The sequence below is a fragment of the Cavia porcellus genome, unplaced genomic scaffold (genome assembly GCF_034190915.1).
Source record: "Cavia porcellus strain 051 isolate PalLab524CR breed Dunkin Hartley unplaced genomic scaffold, mCavPor4.1 scaffold_11, whole genome shotgun sequence".
NCBI lineage: Eukaryota > Metazoa > Chordata > Mammalia > Rodentia > Caviidae > Cavia > Cavia porcellus.
Window position 1 is genome coordinate 16,421,897 of NW_026947494.1, and position 15,533 is coordinate 16,437,429.

Here is a 15,533-nt window from a genome sequence, read left to right on the forward strand (position 1 = left end):
TATGTTTGCCTTGTTGATGTATCTGATGAGCGTTCTGTTTTCAGTTTTTGTAGCTTCATTACTCTCTCCTAGTAGACAACACATTTCAGGAGTCTAAAGTCAAAAGTGAAAGGGTCATAGCTGGCTGCGCTGTGTTTTGTTCTGGTAAGTCTGTCCACTGTGATTCAGTCATCTTAAACTCTAGAAATTCTAATTTCTGCTTCCTAATTCTGTCAGAACCCTGCACCATTTGCCTTTTCCCCTTCCCACACTGTCTTCTGGAAAACACTGCTTTGTTTCCCTTTTCTCAGAAACTGCAGTCTTTTGTTGTTATCGCTAAAATTTTAAAGATCAGGATTTTATATATTGTTCTAACACCACAGAAACAATTATTGGAAGTAATTTGTCTTTGTGAGCTGAAACTGAAGTCCATAAATATTTGTGAGTTAAAGTATTTTTACCATAGGAGTTTTCATAATGCATGGCCTACAAAGTAATAACCAAGAGATAGTTGGGGAGTGTGATTTATTTTAACCTGAATGTTTTTATTGATTACAAAATATAAAGTGTTGAGAAAGAAGCTAAAACTTAGTAGAAACAACAATGCCTGAGCACAATACAACTTTCAACTTGACAGGTATTTGTTTTCCCTAGGATAGGAGGTGAAAATGGCAATGCTGAGGAAGTCAAAGATCGGCACATCAGAGAGAAAAAGAAAGGACTCTTGCTGTTTTGAATAGAGGTAATATTTCCCCAAACAATGGACTTGCACAGAGACATTTGGCTATTGAATCTGTATTTGCAGCTTGGAAATTTCTAACTGAATCTTTTATACAAAAATGTATCCTATTGTAAGTTAACATTTACTAGCTTCTATACGTCATTTTTGCTTAATCATGAGAAATTTTTATTAAAATGTTTTTAGTAATACATGCAATTTCAGGAGATCTACCATTTTTTTATCAATTAATAAGTTATGGAACACTATTCCTATTTGAAATGGTATGACTCATTTTCTGCTTATATTTTACACTACATATAATATATACATTTATTAAATATATATTTCTTTGAGGTTATGTTTTACACTCATATATATGTTTTTAAAAATTATTTTAAAGAGAATAAAACAAAATAAAGTTAATAAAAACAAAACAATGAAAGTGATATAGGACTTCAAAGCAATATAATAGGAAATGGATAGTGGTTACCATAATGTCTCTTGTTAACTTCAAAGGAACTGACCATACTGAAAGGGTTTTGGCCCAGACAGGACTCTGTAACCAGAAAAGCCTCAACTGGAACCAGGAAGCTCCTATCTCCCCCACCCCTATGAATTTACCTGTGACATCATCTTCCCTGCCCCTGGGAACTTACCTATGGCGCTAAACTAGGACCAATGGGCTACCTGTGCATCCCTGATGTCCCCTTAGGTTCCACCCCAAACCGAGGCTACTTACATACTCCCGACGCCACGTCACATGTCCACCAGAGAAAAAGCCAGACTCCAGCAGTCGGGGGTGCTAGTTCTCTCTCTCCGTGTTCTCAGAATAAAGGCCTCTTTTGTATTATACTTCTCATCTTTTGGAAATAATCCTATCACATACCACCAGACATCGGCATGTAAAACTTAGCCAAATAGTACAAGAACTAAGTTGCATCTTCACTTCAGTTGCTATCTTTTCAGAAATTTTAGGTGTGTGACTTCTAATTTCTCCTGTGTCTGTGTCTCCTAAACTTATTCTGTGTCTGCTGGAGGTCTGAGACTGTATTTTGCTCCTTCATCTTGATATTTTCCTGTGTTCTTCTGAATCAGCCCATTGCTGCATCCCAGATGCTTCCAGTACTGGCTGCCAGTCCCTTGGTGTAGTGGACTGGACTAGCACCTGAGTTCCTGGAGTGGTGAAGAGGCACAGGGCAGTGGTTCATCCAGTTTGGTGATGGTTTCCCAGGATCTCTCTGTGCTCCTGGTGCATAGCCTCAGGGTATGATTTCTTCCTGTTAAGTGTATTTGTTCCCAGGTTTGATTCAGCTCTGATATTTCTTCTTTTTTTTTTTTTTCTTTCTTTCTTTTTTTTTTTTTTTTTTTTTTTTTTTTTTTTTGGTGCTAGGCATTGAACTCAGGACCTCGCATTTCCAAGCAGGCACTTACAAGGAAGGCTCAGCTAAAGTCCCAGCTCCAGCTCTGCTATTTCTTTGCTGATTGTCTGTCTAGTTGATCTTTCCTTCTGTGACAATGGAGTACTGAGGTTTCCTGTCTAACTTGTTTTCCATGCCTATCAATAACTGTCTTAAATAGTTGGGTGATGCCTTATTAGTTGTCTCTATATTTATGATTGTTATGGCATTTATGCTGTCTGCAGCTTTCTCATTGACCCCAATCAATTGTGTGTTATTCTTCTTTGCTTCATCTTGCAGCTATTAGATTGATTTTGATGGTGTCATTGCTGTTGTTGTTCTTACTGGGTATCGAACTATTGAACTCATGACCCCATGGTCTCTTGCAACTGTTAAGGTATCTTTCTTTTCGTGATCTTTAGCTTTAATTCTGTCTTTTCTTTCAATCTGTTGCATATGCTTTCAATGGAGGCTTTAATCTCCATGTTACTGACATTGGTGATTTCTTTGACATCCAGAGGTGTGTGTGTGTGTGTGTGTGTGTGTGTGTGTGTGTGTGTGTGTGTGTCTGGTGCTGGGCTTTGTCCTGGGTCTTTGGATTCCTGTTGGTATTCTAACCAGCCATGGTATCTGGGGCAGGGGGCAAAATTGGTATTGTGGGCATGAACTTACTGTCTTGTACCCAGGTTTACTATCAGATATGTTCATTTATATTTTTTCATTCACAAAGAGAGATTTTTGCAAATAAAATTATTTGAAAAATCAAGCAAAGCATTAATTTTTCACACTGTAGAATTTTGTTTGCATTATTCACAAAGAAAGTCTACTTAACTTTTACCACAATTGTTTTGGAATTGATTGTACATTAGAAGCATTTTCAAAACTTAATAAAACACTCAACTTAATCAGAAATAATATAAATCAAGAGCCAGGGATTTACCTCAGTAGTGTAAGCACCTCCCTGGCAAGCACAAGGCTGTGAGTTCAATCCCTGGTACAAAATCAAAACAAAACAAACAAAAACAAATAAAAAAAGAAAGAATATAGATTTATAAATAACAGGTTCTAACATGATTCTAAAATACATCAAGCATTGAAAACCACTTCTAGATTGAACAAAAACTAGAATAAAATAACTGTTAAACAGTAGTGTGAAACTACTTAAAAATATGGAAGTCTGCTTGATCTATACAAAACAGTTCAACCTTATTGAGTAGAATTTTTGGCTTTCAGAAATCAGCTGAGTGATCATTTCTCAGGGACAAAGATTTATATTTTCTTAACAATTCATACATTCAAAATTGTTATGTTTGAGATATGGAATGTCCCCCAAAGCCTCCTATGTTTAGAGGTAGGGCTTTTGGAAGTAGCTGGGTCATGGGGATGAAATTTTTGTTAGTGGGTTTATCAACTAAAGAATTAGGATCCCTCTTTCCCTCCATGGCTCATTCCACTGCTGTGTGATTCCTGACAACATGATATATGCAGCTGTGCTCTGCCACATTCCTCTGCTACTTTTTTTTTTTTTCCTGCCATTGGTCATCTGAACACAGATTGAAAATGTGAGCCAAAAAACCTTTACTTAAGTTAAGGAAGCTGCCTGCTGTGTCTCAGCAATGAGGAACCACGACTAAGAATATACCTGACCTCCTTTGAGGGAGCACAGGGTTTATAATACATGTTACTTTCTTTTCACCATCAGATGCAGAACTCTCCAAAAATTTTGGCAATGTTACATATTTTTAAGTTTCAGTAGCATGAGTTTCAGTAGCATTATTTTATAATAGAGAAACTACTCAAAAGATATAAAAAGTATTTTAGTTGTAAAATACTTGACACATGATTACCTGTTCTTCTCTTCAACTAAAGAGTAATGAAAATTGGGTTCAGGATAAAAAAAAAATGGCACCAATTCCTTCTGTCTCCTGCAAAACTCAGTTACCAATGAAGTCTTTCTACTTACTTATTCAATAGACAATGAACGTATTTGTTGTTTCCCAAACTTGTTGGGATGCAGTAAACACCAAAAACGGAAATAGTTTAAAGAGTGAAGGATGGAGTAAAAGAAATATTATTTAACATTTTAAAAAAATCTCATTACAGTAAAGGGCACACTGCCATTAATTCCCCTCAAAATATTCACCTATGCTTTGGAGGCTTTTATTGCATCATCCTCGTGCTGTTTGAAGCAGTTCTGGTAATCCTCTTTCACCAGTGTCTTTAGTTGCATTGCTGTGACCTCCTTTGTATTGTACATTAATCCAAAATGCTTACTTTTCTTAGATATTTTAACTTTGAGGAAGAGTCAGTATTTGCATATTTGCATGATGTGGGCCAGGGATATTTTTCAGCAGTACAGCACCTGCCTGGGAAGCATGAGTTTGTGAGTTCAAATCCCAGTGCAAAACAAAAAACAAAACAAAATAAAACCAATAGGAATTTGCATGATGACAGATTTGGCAAATAAAGTGAATGGAGATATCAATATTTTATAAGTCTGTCTTTATGGTGGATGGCAACCAACAGCAGGATTTACCATATTTTTAACAACACCCAATAAAGACACAAAAGAGGAGTTCAGAACTGCTTTGGAAAGTGTCAAGGATAAGTGGATTTTGAAATGAGCGAACATATTTTTAGAAGATTAAGTGGTGATAGGTACTTTACTACAATAACTTAAAATTAAACACATATCTGTAAGATCCAAATATAATTTTGATTAAACTATTCAATTTGAGAAGAATGAACTTTCCTAATGCTTCTGATTGCACAAGTGTAGCTGATGCCTGGGCATTGGAACTGGTACTCTGATTCACTTAGGACCAAGAGAAAATGGCTGCATTACCAGCTAGAGAAGGAGCTTGGGAAGACTGAATTGGTCTTTATCAGCTGAAGTTGCAAAAATTCACACTATTTTCCACAACGGCTTTTTAACTCAGAGGTAATTGATTGTGCAGTGCACTCAAAAATGGAAAGTAACATGGATTGTTACTAATTTAACAGGTAAGAAAACCCAGTGGAAAAATTTTAGATGTTCTGACTTCATTCACTTTATATGAATTCAGCACTTTTGATTTTTAGAGGTCTCAAAGACACTGAAGGTAGATATGAACCTGGAAAATCTTTCTTCTCTAGCCCTATCATAAATAAACCGTCCACTGGAAATTTAGATGGTCCACCTCTGTAGTACTTAGACTGAATAACAGATAGCTCCTTACTTCTCTAGCCTACCAGTCATGGCTCCTGTGGGGAAAGAGATTCCTCTGTTCAATCTGGTCCTTGCCTTGCCCTTTCCTGATCTAAGAATTTGGTGCTCACTAGGATTTAGTGTCTTATGGATTTTTCACATAAAAAAATAACAGTAACAAAAGCTAGGAGTATAGTTTGGTTCACAGGTGTTTAGTTTCTTTATATACATATTTTATAATATACTTCTAAATATACTTCAAAAAGAAAAAAAAAGTAATTTCCATCTTTCTAGCTAATGCATTAAAATGTCTAATTTCTTCCAAGTCACTGAGCAAAGAGATCTCTTCATAAATGCTTAGAATGGAGTAAATAACAAGTCATGCTATTTATCACTTACTAATATATTTTTTAAAGATACTTATGTTTGGAAAGCCTTTTAGGCATACTTTCTAAAGTGTCTTAGTGTAAATGCCTGCATATGTGTGATAGGTCTATTGTGCATCTACTAGAACATAGCTATTTAAAGGTGGAATAATAAGACGTAACTTTGGAATAAAATATTTGTGGGAAGTGTCAACAGCTATAAATATCCCATTGTATAATCAATGTTTACCTTGTTTCATTAATTAGTTTCAGATTTGTTCTAATTTTGAGAACAGGTAGTAGATTTCGAAAATAATATTCATTATAATTTGAAAATCTGGGGAGTGGTACTTTACATTTACAACCAACCAGTAGTTTTTGAATGGCTTAGGCATTATCATGTCAAAACTCTTCCATTCATGTCATGGATGCACTAGGTGAACTCCAGGTTGACTTTTTGCTTATATTCTCAGGACTGTATCATGCTTAGAAACAGTATTTATATATACACTCTGGGAGGTATCCCCAGGTATTGGGTACTGATTTTAGTTTTACAGTAAAACTGGAGTCTACATAATAAATAAAGAGTGAGAAATATTTTCATTTGCTAGTAACATATATTCATAGTAAATTTTCATATAACAGTATAATTACGGTATAATATTGTACAACAGATATATGCTTTACAAACATTTGTTAGTTTATTCAATAATGTTTGTTTAAAATCATATATAATTTTTTGTGGAAAGTAAGCTATTAATTACATTTTATAAATCAATGAAAATACATCGTGTTATCTGACTTGATGATACTTTGAAAGCTTTAAAAGCATAGCGGACCATATTCTCCTACATATTATTTTTAAAAGCTTCTATAAAGAGAACTAAAGGCAACAGGAGACTCACAGATGCCACAGAAGGAATTAAGCTCATTTGGGTTCAAAAGACTGTATCTTGAGTCATGAAGAATTAAATTCCTTATAACACAAATACCAAATAAATAGAAAGAAAACATTTCCAAGTGTTCTGTCCACTTGGTAAAAAGTTATGCACACAAATATTTGTTCAAGTTCTTAAAATCTGAAAATGTTTGGCTATAATAATGGAAAATTTTGGTACATGAGCCACACACACTAAGGAATATGAAGTCATATATAGTAAAATGCTGCACTTGTGAAGTTTAGAAATACTAAGAAATGCATTATTTTGAATCATCGGTATGACTAAACAAAGTATGTGATCATACTTTTCATTGTATTTTAGACAACAATTTGTGATTTTCTCTATTTTGTGATGGAAAACACTCCACTTAAGACTTATATAGTTTTATAACTGTGAGTTTATTTGCAAATAGAAGAAAAATACTGCAAAATTAATTAATATCCTATTCCTCTGAGAAAAGTAAGCTTAAACATAAATGGTCAGCAAGTCAAAATTCACAGTTCATGAGACAGAATGCTGTAAAATTAAAACATAACTTGAGCAGGATGTAAGACTTGATTTCAAAAGTCCTTTGAATTAAGTTGATCAGATTTAGTTGTGTAATGCATTCCTCTTGTGTACATGCTGGGTGCTTAGGAAAACCTGGTGCTTTCATCTCCTGACTCCAGTCTATTATGCTTCACAATGGACTCTGTGGCACCTGATACTACACCCATGTTACCACTTTAATTATGCAATTGCTATGACTTTTACTGTGAACACATGTGCCAGAATGAAGGAATACTTGCAACTAAGTGCCTTGACCTTTTATTCTTGTTGGACTTTATGGCTGAAAGCATATGTGACTCTGGTAGCATGTCATGCAGAATCATGACAGAATAATCACTGAGCAGTGAAACCACAACCTGTATGGAGTTAATCATGACCATTAATCTCTGGCACATTCCTCTGTTCTTTGGGGATGGAGCCATGACAGGAAGAGATTTTATTATGTTTACTGCATATAAGTGAATCTCTAATCAGTTTCTCAGGTTTTTTTTGGGCTTGAAGAAAAAAGAAAATGTTATCTGTTAGCTAATTTGCATTTGCGTACTGTGTGAAATTGATAATCACTTCTATTGTGGAATAATGACCTTTGTGTGGTGATTTCATTTAGTGGATACCTGTCTATATTGCCAATTTACTATTGAAGTTGTCAGCCACAGCTATAGAAGATAAAAATTATAGTAAATCAATTTTTTTGCTCAATATACCTATTTAAAATAGATCACAGTCATGGTGAAACTAAAGAGACAATTTTGAGTCCCTATGCTGCCTCTGTAGTGGTGACTCAACCATGACATTAGTGCCTATATTTATTGATAGCTTGCAGCTTCTAAAATGCCACTGCTAATATTTCCTGCCAAGAGTCAATACAGAGTTCTGTATGATGAAACCAGGAACCAAAAGACCTTCTGTCAAGACGTTTTCCACACTATGACAATCAAGAATAAGTTGTTCTATCAGAAAGTAATGGAAGTTGTTGACTAGAACTTTTTGAGCCATTACAAAAAAAATTTTTTTTTTTTTCTTTTTTATCGGTACCGGGGATTGAACTCACGACTGCCTGCTTTCAAGGCAGGTACAAATTTTTTTAAAGTCAAGAAAGTTTGACTCTGTAGACATCTAAAGGAAACATTAATATTAGTTGACACACATGTACAAATTAAAGCATATTGTATTACAATCACCATCTGCGCTGGTGCTCATATATACACACCAGAAACTAAAAACTATTACAAAGTTTTCTTCTGGTAACAAAGACTTTGGTAATGAGATTGGCTTTACATTCTGACATGGAAATCCCAGTCTGTCATTTATAACTTGTGTGAGTTTGTAATATTTATCTCATTTATCAAAGACTCAGGGTACTCATTGAAAATATGAAAGAATTGATCCAGTTCTTTTTTAATGATTATACTAAATAATTATTTGTATAATGAAACTAACTCACCTAAATGCTTAATATCCAAATTTAAATGTCTTAGTGGTTTTGGTAATAACTTCAACCCCAAAACAGCACAAAAAATTGGTACATCTTTGATTTTGTGTCATTTAGTAGTTGATACAAAATTGTGGCTTCTTTTCATTTAATATTTATGACAGTACATTAGCATAGTGCTTCTGCAAAATCAGACATAAGCTACATTATTCCTACAGTGTTCTCTGCAGTAGGTCACACAGAGCAGTCACATCCTAAGCACTAATTTAAAAATACATTCAATCTCAAGGAAATACAACATCATAATCCTGAAAAATGTGATAATTATAATTATATATCACCAGTAATCCATGCAATAATAATAATTATGGTAGCTACATAGTAGGCACTGCATACCACATGCAGTTCAAAGAAATATGGTCAGTCATGTGCAATTTTATGAAATTTTATAGTAACCTAAAATATTTGATGGATTGCTCCAAAGCAACGATCCTGTTTTTCAATGATATAACACATGTGAGTGACTAAAAAAGGAGGAGGAAATAGATATAAATAAAATACAGTAATGCCTTAATTAACACGGGAGTAATTCTAAAATGTTGCACTGTATCAGTTTCTCAAATATGAATTTTAGAATAAACTGTAGTTTTTTGGTAACAGAAATTAAGCCATAACATCATTCACTAACGCTTTAGAGCAGTATTCAATCTGAGGACCAATTTAATAACAGGATTCATGACATTGGTCAAATATACAGTGGTAAAAGTGACCGATACTGAACGAAGCACTTGAACCAGTATATTACTCCCCTGTGATCTTTATGAAATCTTGCAAATCAGTGAAAATGTTCCTCATTAGTTAATGAATTTTATTATCAGTTTTTTTTTTTTTAATCTCAGTGTGGTCAACTAGAATGGGGATATGCCTTACATTGTGCTTAGCATATCGCTGTCTTTCCATTTGATGATTAAATATCATTCTGAAAGAGGTTAAAAATTAGGATTACATGTCTCAGTATACCTATTGAAGTGGAAGTCACAATAAGGAAAGAAATCTATAAATATGATTAGAAATATTTCAAAAATACTAACAAGTTACATCAAATTATTGGTCTTGTTTCATTTGACATTGAAAGAGATTTTAATATCCTCTTAAAATGCTTCAGCTATCAAGTATCTTTTGCTACTTTCATTTCAAAAAAGGGGTGGTACTTTCATATTCAATTATAAATCATGAAATTGTATCATTGAAATCTTGAAAGTCTGTAAAATAATTTTATCTGGTAAAATGACAGGTAAGAAAATTACTGATAAAATTTAAATGCATCTACTTTTTTTTTCCTTTTACACAGTGAATTTGATGCAACAAAATATAAATAACATGGCTTGTAAAGTAATTAAGAAGTTAGATAAAATGCTGTCTGAGCATTAACGTAAGGTCAAATGAGTATGTGTCCATGGTGCTACAGGAGCTGTACTGTGTTGTAAACTGGAATGCAGTTGGTAAGTTAATCTAAAAATATTATTTGCTTCTTCAATATTAGGAAAAATATTTTTCTATGTAACATAAGTAAGGCACATGACTGAACTTATAAAATTAAGGTGCATCTCTGTGGTTTTTAAGAAGATTTTTAAGAAGAAATACGTAGGGAAGTAAAATGTATTTTACAACCCAAGGAATTACCATTAAGAAGACAAAGCAGCAGGGCTTTGCTGTTCTGTTCTTTCCAGAAGAACCATGTGAGAGGTAACTGTATGGCATGATGAAGTGCAGCATCAATATCTCTAGGTTTAATTTCATCGTTTAACATTCATTAGTTGTGAGTTCCTGGAGAAGTTACTGTTTATCTTAAAGTCTAGTTTCTACATACTTGTAAACTATTTAGCAAATAGCAGGTGAATACTTAATAGTAAATAAAATCAGTTATTATTGTTATCAGCAAGAATAGAAAAAAAGAGTGGTATATAGTAAGTACTAAAGGTACATTTTTATTATTGTTATTGTTATTATATTACAGAGGGAAACTGTGAACTAACTATAAAGAAACCACATCCTGTTCTTGGGGTAAAGACTTTTGCTGATATTTTAATTCATATAATAAGCATATGTATATGTGTATACACACATAGAATCATGTAAGAATATGTATATATATTATACGTACTACTGCACACACACACACACACACACACATATATATATATATATATATATGAAGTCAAACACACATTATATATATTTATATATATATAATTTATATATATATATATGTATATATATTTCACACATATTTTCACTATGTGGAAACAATTATAGTTGTATTTTCATAAAAAGTATAAATTCATTTAAAACTGATAATTTTCAATCTTTCACATTTCTTTGGCATGGAATCTCTTGAATTCAGCAAGAACTTCCAAATTGTATGACTTTCAATCAACTAGAATTTAAATATTGGTCTATGAAGCAGTCAGACTCTCATGTTATTCTTCCTGCACCTCCTGTTTCAGGTGAGTTATCTCTGGATTACTACCACTTTTAAGACTACCCAGAGGGGTACACTGCAATGGAGAGTGTTACAAGACATGAATTATGCCCACTACTCTCTGGTTTCTCTGATATTTCTACCTTTTTGATTCCATTTCTCAGTCTTCACTTCAGAAGCAAAAATCATAAGTAAGTTCAGCAAGTCTGCATTTTACTCTGTACTCTCTTTCTTCCATATGGATTCTAGTTGAACAATCATATAACATTGTGTCAAGAATTTTCAAAGTGATATATTCTTGGAATGCTAAAGCCATTTTTCATGTCACTTGTTTGGTTAGTATTATAACAATATAAAATATCCATTTATTTGCATCAAATTTTATGAATATCTAATATTTTCAGATGATATCCATTAAATTATTTTTAGAGACTAAGATTATCTATGTGCAAGATGTTTTGGAACATATGTAATTAGACTCATTGCTAAAATTATGTCCATCTCTGTGTTGCCAGGTTAGATTGTGGCCAAAAGCATTACAAACAAAGAGGTGATAATTGAAAGAGGTATTTAATTTTTTATATATCAGGAATCACACTCACAACCTTGCACTTGCCAGGCAGGTGCTCATGCTGCCGAGCTTTAACTCCAAAGAGACATTTCTAAATTGGAGACATGGTCTCAAATGTGTAGCACAGTTGGGAAGAGTATGCATTAGTTTGTCACAAAGGAAGCTAGAATATGAATGCAAAACAGACTCATACACAAGATGAAAGAAAAGATGTGTGAAAGCTCTTTCACCCAAAATTTTGTAAAAACAATTTGCTTTAAGTGTTTGTTCCTCCATCACATACAATGTCAGTTTTTCCAGCATTTTTAAAATTGAAATTTGTAAATCTATAGCAACAGAATAATAAGACTTGGCTATGTTTGCTAAAATTGCCTGCCCATGTTTGATGGAGGACAAGGTGCTGGGTGTTTCCATTCATGTTCTTTATTTAAAGAGAAGATTCTAGTGACAGGTAAGTAAACAAAACTGTTCAAGCTTACTTTAAAAGCAAATTTATATGGAGTCATGAACTTACAGGATCCGAACTCATGACCCCATGCTTGTCAGGAAGGCGCTGTACTGCTGAGCTATAGTCTTACCAATTATGAGCTATAGTCTCACCCTGGAAATGTGAATTATATCCATAGCCTTAATTTTTATTCAAAAGCAAAATTTAAGATGAAGATAAAGGAAAGCAATGTATATAAAAAGCCAAATAGTATGGACTACAATTTTAAAAACAGACATCTAAAGGATTATCTTCAACTATCAAACCCTATGTAGGTGAGCATAATGATTATATACATTGTAGTAAAATATCAAATAAAGTAAGTCACAAAAAACATTATAAGAAAAATGAAATTTCAAATAATTAAAGTTAATAGTATAGAGACCTTTTATGGAAATCAATTTGGTAGGGGAGATTTGGGAATTAAAAGGAAATCTAAATGTCTTTGTGTATACTATATTTATATAACTGATTAGTAGCTTATATTTCCTGTCTTGAATGAATAGAACACAGCGGGAAGTCTTCATTCAGGACTGCAGGATTTTGTCTGATGTTTCACATCACTAGGAACAATGTGGCATTTCTATCAAGGTGATCTTAGGCACTGACCACCACAACAGCAGTGTTACTATGACCACTGCTATAAAAAATGAAGCCATTGCCAATTACACGATATTATACTGCCATGATAATAATCAGACTTTGGAATATTAAAATATGAATGTACTGGTTCTTTTATGGCCATCTTTTGCTTCATAAATGTATTTTTTTCACAAATGTGATCTTATTGTACATAGTCCTATAGATTCCAGATAAAGGATTAAAGACTGAGAAACTATTCATTCCTCCAAAAGCATTCATAGGAGTATCTCCTGGATTTCAGAAATTTCCCATTATTGCTGAAGTGTCTCTAAAACTGTGTTTTGTTAATCCACTTGTAAAGATTATCACAGTTGGCTAAGGTCTTATAGTTTAACAAGCACCTCAGGGGTTTTTATAGCACATTCACTAAGGATACTCTGGAAACTATTAAAGTTTTCTTTTTTTATTTCATTTTCTTGTAAGGAGGATAAAACAATAAAACCAATCAAAACAAACTACTGTAAGAGATATAGGACTTCAAAATTATACAAAATCAACAATAGTTACCATAATGCCTTTTGATGTCTTGAAAATAGCTGAAGATATTTTCAGATGTGATAAAAATCAAATAGAACAAAAATCATAGAAACACTAAAAACAATACAATGAATACAATAAAGGACTTCAAATCAAGGCAATAGTAAATACAAAATTGCTACCATAATATATCTTGCTACCTTTGAAATAGCTGTTCACATCATCAGATTTAACATAAACAAACAAAACAAAAGAGAATAAAACCCAATTCAACAAAATAATGTAAACAATACAGACTTCCAAAACAGAGTCATAGGGATTCAACAAGGGCTGCAACCCTCAGAAGGAGATCCCCCTAGATGTCACACTGCACACCACTATCTTGTGAACCTGTGATCAGACCACTGACCCTAGACCTACAAAGTTAGTGAAATCCCAAATACCACAGGAATCCAATTGCATTTCACCTTGATGGCTGTCATCACAGCCCGTGTTTCTTCTTAGATAAGTGAGTCACCCATTTTCAGAGTGAGGGGAATGATTGTTGGTACTTCTTTTTTGCTAGCCCTTGCACTGGAAGTGGCTGGAGTCTGTCTGTCCTAGCTTGGTGGTGGCCCGTGTATGGAGCCAGTTCCCAGACTGGATGTAATTCCTAGTGTGGCCTTCTTCTTCTCTCTACCCCCGTTGGCAAATAATGCTGACCCACAGGGAAAAGGCACGTATCTGCCTGTTCCAGGCCAGCAGTAGCCCTGGGTGTCAGACTAAAGTTTTCTTTTAAGCATGTTAAACTGTCTCAAATTATTCCAAATCCTAGGTAAACCTCAGCTAGAGTTTACTTCAGGATAGGACACTTTTTTCTAGGTAAATAAATTTCCACAGAATTGTGTGCAGTATATTGCTTAAAATACAAGTCTTTGGTATTTTACAGACAATTTACAGACCTCCATTTATACCGTCTGGAGAGTCCTCAAGGTGCCTACTGTCTCCCATTGGAGTATGGTACTTGTAGATGCTCCCAAATGACAGCTTCCACTCAATCGTTCATTTCTTAAAGCCCCATTCATCCTCTGGTTCCATTTCAAAAGATCACTATTCAAGGAAGCTTTTTTTTTTTAATATTTCAGATTAGATACAGTCATCTGTAAAAGTCTTACCTAGCAAGGGTCATTGAAATTTCCACTTCTGCTTTAATCATATATATTTAATACCAATTCCTGAAGATCACCAAAAGAGTCTGGTTCTCATCCTACATCTGTAGTAAAATTACATTTTTCCTACACCTGGACGTCATGGGCGGACACATGGCTTGGTTACTCAGTGAAAAGCAAGGAGAAACCTAACTATCAAATGTAGCAGACATTTTCAACATCGCCAATAAGTCATCCACTACTACATTTTCTTTCTCAGCATGCTGGGATGGTTCCTCCTGTTTTGGCATTAACTCTAGGGTTATAATATATGAAGCAAAGGCTAGTTGAAGAACCACAATATATAACATGAGTGAAAAAGTAATGTTGTCATTTTAAATCTCTAATATGCTGAAATAGTTTCATGGAGACAATATAATGGAGGCTATTCTGACATATTGTGGGTGTTATTTTAATTTTACGCAATTGATTATTCATTATCTGTTAATCATACTTAATTATGACCAAGGGATTATCTTAGTTTTCACTATACATGATAGCAGATGGGATGACATGGAGATGGAAATTTGCAAATGGAATGAAGAGTAAAGCATTAAAAAAATATGCTAAATTGCAATGAAGGGCTTACCTTTAACATATAAGCTCTTAAAATTATTTAAAAGTGTAAAAGGAAGATGGAAGCCTGAGAACTCACAATGGAAGGAGAAAAGCCTAGTCTTGAACTTGCTGGTTTTGGCAGTAAAGCGAAGGAGCCACAAGAGAAAGCATTTAGGAAATCTGCAGAGGACAGTAACTGGAATGCAGTAGGTGACAGGCTGGAAAGGAGCTGGAGCTTTATAATTATAAAGATCTGAATTATATCAAATAAATAAACAGATAAACCCTAAAATAATGGAGACAGCATCTGTCTCAGAACATCCAGAAGAAAATGTAATCTCTTTAAACTTTCATTTTAATCCAATGATATCCATCTTGGAATTATGATTTTGAGCTGCTTTAAAGGCCCAAAGTTTCTGAAAACTTTTTTTGCAAAGTTGAAAGAAGTATATGTCTTAAAACTGATGTCCTTTAAGAACCAATAAATAATTACATAAAAACTGTTAGGAGCACATGGCATTATTTTTCTAATATGAAACTTAAGGTATGAGACAAACT